The following is a 5,456-nucleotide window of genomic DNA, read 5'->3' as shown; positions in this document are numbered from 1 at the left end:
CCGGCATAAATAAATGACCCTGCAATCTGGCATACTTTTGTCTTGTGATAACTTTCTACATTCGGTCAAATACAACAATAGAAACAATGTCTCTATTAAAAATACAAAAGTTATCTGGATGTGGTGGCTCATACCTGTAATCCCACTACTCGGGAAGCTGAGGCAGGAGAATCACTTGAACCTGGAAGGCATTGTTTGCAGTGAGCTGAGATCGCACCACTGTACTCCAGCCTGAGTGACAGAGCAAGACTCTGCCTCAAATAAAATATAACATAAAAAATAAAAGTTTAATTTTTTTTTTTTTGGTGGCACATGTGTCTGGTCCTAGCTATTCTGGAGGCTGAGGCAGGAGTATCACTTAAGCCTGGGAGTTCAAAGTTCCAAGGGCTATGATTGGACCACTGTACTTCAGCCTGGGTGACAGAATGAGAGCCTGTCTCTTAAAAAAATAAAAGAAGGCCAGGCATGGTGGCTCATGCCTCTAATCCCAGCACTTTGGGAGGCCAACGCAGGCAGATCACAAGGTCAAGAGATTGAGACCAACCTGGCCAACACGGTGAAGCCCCATCTCTACTAAAATAATACAAAAATTAGCTGGGTGTGGTGGCACATAGTCCCAGCTACTCGGGAGGCTGAGGCAGGAGAATTGCTAGAACGTGGGAGGTGGAGGTTGCAGTGAGCTGAGATCTGACCACTGTACTCCAGCCTGGAGCCTGGCGAAAGAGCAAGACTGTCTCAAAAAAAAGAAAAAGTTAAGGTCATCAAAAGGAAGTTTGAGAAACTGTCACAGCCAAGAGGAGCCAAAAAATACATGATGTTTAAATGTAATGTGCCAGCTTGGATTAGATCTTGAAACAGAAAAAGGACCTAAGGTAAAAACTAAAAATCAGAATAAAGTGTGGATTTTAGTTAATGTTAATATATCAACGTTGGCTCATTAATTGTAATAAATGAACCATATAAGGAAAGATGTTAATAATAGGAGAAACTAGGTGTAGGGCATATATGAAAACTCAGCACTATTTTTACAAGTTTTCTGTAAATCTAAAATTGTTCTAAAATAAAGGCTTCTTTTTAAGTCAAGTAATTTACCCAAATCTATACAGCTAGTAAATACTCAAAGGTATGAGACTAACTCGTAAGTTGAACCTATAAGTTGAAGTTTGAAGTTGAAGAAGTTTAGATGACTTCAAATTCTGTGCTTTTCCCACTACACAAAATCCTTCTTAGTTTACCCTTCTGGAATTATGTAGGCATTTGTATAACTTTCTAAACAATAAGTTCCCTAAAGGCAGATAAAATGCTTTTTTCTTTCTTTTTTCGCGCCTTCCACACCACTGACGTTGAGTAAACCAGTTTAATACTGACACAAAGCCACAGAGCCTAAAGAACCTGAGACTTGGCGGGGTGCGGTGGCTCACGCCAGTAATCCAAGCACTTTGGGTAGCTGATGCTGGCGGATCACTTGAGGTCAGGAGTTTGAGATCAGCCTGGCCAACATGGTGACACCCCGTCTCTACTAAAAACACGAAAAATTAGCCCGGCCTGGTGGTGCACGCCTGTAATCCCAGCTACTCGGAAGGCTGAGGTAGGAGAATTGCTTGAACCCAGGAGGCAGAGGTTGCAGTGAGCCGAGATTACGCCACTGCACTTTAGCCTGGGCGAAAGAGAGAGATTCCGTCTCTAAACAAACAAACAAACAAATAAATAAATAAAGTGACTTTTGGAGAACTTGATCAAATCAAGACTCAAGCAGTCCGCTCCTCGGAGAGGCCACAGACTAGCGCTGAGCTGGGCTCTCTCAGTTCTGCAAGTGTCCTGTGCTGCCATCTACCGGTGTCTGGTAAGCGTCGCCCTCCCTTACTGTATCTCCTGAGGAGAGGCTGGGAGAGGAGACTCAAGCGCCAATTAAATTGCAGAACATATGTAACTGTCATGCAGTTCATTTGACACCTGTACAAAGCAAAGGCCCCACTTTTCTTTAGCAGTTGCAGGCCCTCCTAACTCCATATCAACACTCATCTCGTAAAATTCACAGACCTCTTCGCTGACCTGCCTCAATAGGTAACAGATCTGACTCCTGCTGTCCATCCCAAAACCCACATCCGCCTCCACAGAGTAAGCTTCAGAAACTGCTCAACCTCACAAACCTGAACCCCACCGCCCAGATTCCCGCATTTTCACAGACCCCTGAAATTCCTTGCACTACCTGGCAAACCCTACGGACCTCCCCTATTAGTGCAAATGCACGCGGCAACCCACACGTCCCTACAAAGAGACTCGAGTTCCACAGGCAGCTCACACCGGAGCGAAGGCTGCGAGAGAGCCCCAACCGGGCTCAGAGCCCTCAGGCCTGTGGCTTTGGCCCCGGCTCGGGCTCCCCACCCCCGCCTCGATCCTCTCGGCTTTGGTTAGCAGCCTGCCGGCCGAGGCCCCACCCCTCTGGACCTGTCATCACAGAAGACGCACGTGGCCGGGGTGGGACCTCAGGCGACCTGCAGCCATCACTTTGTCTCCTCCGTCATCCATTGGGGCCGCCACCGCCAATCAGAGCCAGCGGATCCGGGTTGGAGCGCCAGCGCCCGGGTGAGGCGAGAGGGATAAGGGGCGGAGGAAGGAGAGACTCTGAGATGGGAGGGGGATCGTGGTGAAAGGGGGTGTGGCGCGACTTCTACCAGGCTGGAATCCGAGAGGGGGCGCTGGTGAAAGGCGGAGAGACCCAGAGGAGGCGGGGATCAGGGGTGGGGCTTAGGAAAAGCGGAGGATCCTGGGGAAATGCAAAGAAAACGAGAAGGGGGCGGGGTCAGAAGGGGCGGGGCCCGGGCAACAGGGGAGGAGCTTGAGAAATTAAACGAGGAAAGGGACAAGGCCGGAGAAGGTGGAAGGTGGGACAAGGGAGAGGGTGGGCCTGGGCGTTGCGGGGGCGGGGCTCGGACCGAAGGGGCGAGGTTTGCAGTCCGAGGCTACAGCTAGGGCTGCTCAGTAACTGCCTCAACCACTACCACCTCCCCAAGTGCAACGGGACCCACGGAACTACAGGTGTGGGGCGGGGTGAGCGAGGAAGAAGGGGACACGGATGGGGGTGCGCCTTGCAGACAATCTGGAGACTGCTGTGTGTTGAGGGAAGACACGGAGTCGAGGGAGCGGTTCGGTACTCAATGTGTGGGCAACAAGGTGCATTCTCCAGGGGCCTCTGTGGGGGAAGGATGGGAGCGCTTTGTGGGGGGTGCGAGGTACACTGTGAGGGGGCTGGGTAGCTGTCTGATGTAGGGGGGTTGGAGGCGGTACATAAAGGGGAGGGGACTTGGAGGCGCTTTGAAAGAAGGGAGACTGTTTAATGGAGACGGGTGGTGGGCCAGAGTGTAGGGGTGTCGGAGGGTCTGCGGGCACTATCTGAGGGGAAGGGGTTGTAGGCCCCAGTTGAGACGGGAGAACAGAACCCCCAGTACCCTAGCAGTTTAGGGCATTGTAGTAAGTCCAGGAAGACATTTGTGTTCTGGGTTCTAGGAGCAAGGGTGATGGAATTAGTGGGGTGAAGAGGCCAATCTGTTGCACTCCTGTCTGCTCAGCTTTTAACTCCACCTTCTGGCCTGGGCACTGAGAGGAGCTGGACCCTGCTTGTCACCAGGGCTTGTGTGACTGTCTCCTCAGTCTATTTTGGATCTGTCCAACTGAGACTGGGGTTTCTTCCCCTAGCTGATGTCCCGCGGGACCCTTCCCCCACTGTGTTCCTGTCAACCCCCCATCCTAGTTCCTGTTCCTCCCAGAGCCGGCCTTGGTCTCTGTCTCCCCCTCCCCCGCCCTGCCCTGCCCTTATGCTCTGGGTGTGCTCATTTCCCACTTCCTTCCTTGCCCCAGGGCCTGGCCTGGCCCTTGCCCATCTAGGAGCTGTGCCCTGCCCAGGACTTTGTACTCAATGACCAGAGACCCTGGTAACCAGCAGCAGGGCTCAGACCCCACCCCCACCGCTACCACCCAGGTGTCTCACATGGCCCCCCAAGTGATTGGTAGCCACATTTTACCACTTGCCACCAACTGGTTTTCCCCACTCTTTTTATTTTTTATTTTCCACACTCTTGTCCTTCCCCTGGGTGGGGAACCCTAGGGCTTCTGTGGGAAGGGGGAAGTGGTGAGGAGTACTGAGGGTCTTCGATCTCTTCTCAGAGGTGGGCCACTACTGTAAGCTGAACGCAGTAAGGGGTGTGAGGTTCCAGCCTCAGCTTGGGGAGAAAGACGGAGTGGCTCCCCACTTTCCCTTCTTGAAAGCACTATCAGGACCAAGACTAGGACCTAGTACTCCTGAGGGCTCCTCAGCTTCCCTGAGGGGATTTGATGAAGTGCCAGAGTTCTTTTTGCCCCTGGACTGGCTGGGAGAGTGTGGGAAAGACTTGAGTTCCACACAGTGGCTGAATGAGTGTGACAGTATTGCTAAAAGGGGCCCCAAGCCAGCCTCCTCACACAACCACCCAGGAACTGAGAGACTGGCTGGGGAGGGGGGTGTGCTAAGGACAGACAAAGCCCTGGGGTAGGGTGGGGTAAAAAAGGGCAGGCTGAAGCCTTTTAAGGAGGAGCTGATTGCTATGGCAACACTGCTTCCCAGACAGTCTCGCAGAGAGGGCGGGCCTAGGGCAGACTCTCCAGCTTCCTCGGGACTGGGGAGGTTTGTGTGAGTGGGTGGGGCATGAAGAGGCAGGGCATCAGTTTGCTGTGCTGAGACTGGAGGAGGCTTTCTGCTTTGGTACAAGCAGCAGAGCATTCGAATGCCTGGACCTATCCTCTGAAATGGATATGAGTGAACAATAGTCGTTAGAATTATAGCACTAATAGGCCAGAGCTGCAGAGGCCCTCAGCAATCATTGTCTATACAATCCCCTCATTTTACAGGTTTAGAAATTTATGGCTAAAGAGACTGTGATTCCCCAGGTGTCACAGTGAAAGGGCATAAGTTAGAATCCAGCTCTCCTGATTTACTGTTCACTCAGCCCAGGACCTGTTGTTTTCTTCAATCAATGTTTATTGAACATGCCAGGGACTAATGTTGACTCTGGGAATATAAGCGTGAACAAAACAAAGTTGCTTCTCTCATGGAGCTTCCATTCTAATAAGGGGAGAAAGAAATTGTGGGGAGTGGGGAGGGAGAAGTCAAGTAGTGATAACTGCTATAGAAAAATAAAGCAGGGTAAATTTAGTGCAGCAAAGTAAGGCCTCATGGTTGTACCATGCTGCTTTCCCAGGATATGTTGAGGCCTGGAACAGCTTTGATCCTTCACCCTGAACTATTGTCTTCTGACCTTTGTAGGTAACTAAGCCCTGGCCTATAGTAGTGACAGAAAGATAGAAGAAAGAATACAGTGGGGTTGCTAAGGGATTATTTTTTTCCTACAGTGTTCTATGTCTCTACCTGTTATCCTAGTAAGTTTTTTTTTTTTTTTTTTTTTTTTTTTTTTTTTTTTTTT

The 5,456-nt window shown here is 50.6% G+C and overlaps 1 protein-coding gene across 4 annotated transcripts in view; it reads left to right on the top strand.

The window, feature by feature from the left end:
* The first annotated feature begins 2,486 nt into the window (after positions 1-2,486).
* Positions 2,487-5,456, top strand: part of FAM214B (family with sequence similarity 214 member B) — a 13,742-nt gene continuing 10,772 nt past the window's right edge. The window contains exon 1 of one of the 4 annotated variants that reach the window (XM_032239948.1): positions 2,487-2,586. The gene's annotated coding sequence lies outside the window, so the exon portion shown is untranslated. Of the gene's footprint in view, positions 2,587-2,812; positions 3,175-5,456 lie in introns of those variants that run through there. The other 3 variants (XM_032239945.1, XM_032239943.1, XM_032239942.1) reach the window with 3 other exon arrangements.

This window comes from Sapajus apella, unplaced genomic scaffold, assembly GCF_009761245.1.
Source record: "Sapajus apella isolate SASKATOON/1434 unplaced genomic scaffold, GSC_monkey_1.0 scaffold46, whole genome shotgun sequence".
NCBI classification, from domain to species: Eukaryota; Metazoa; Chordata; class Mammalia; order Primates; family Cebidae; genus Sapajus; species Sapajus apella.
This window is presented reverse-complemented; position numbering and strand designations above follow the sequence as displayed.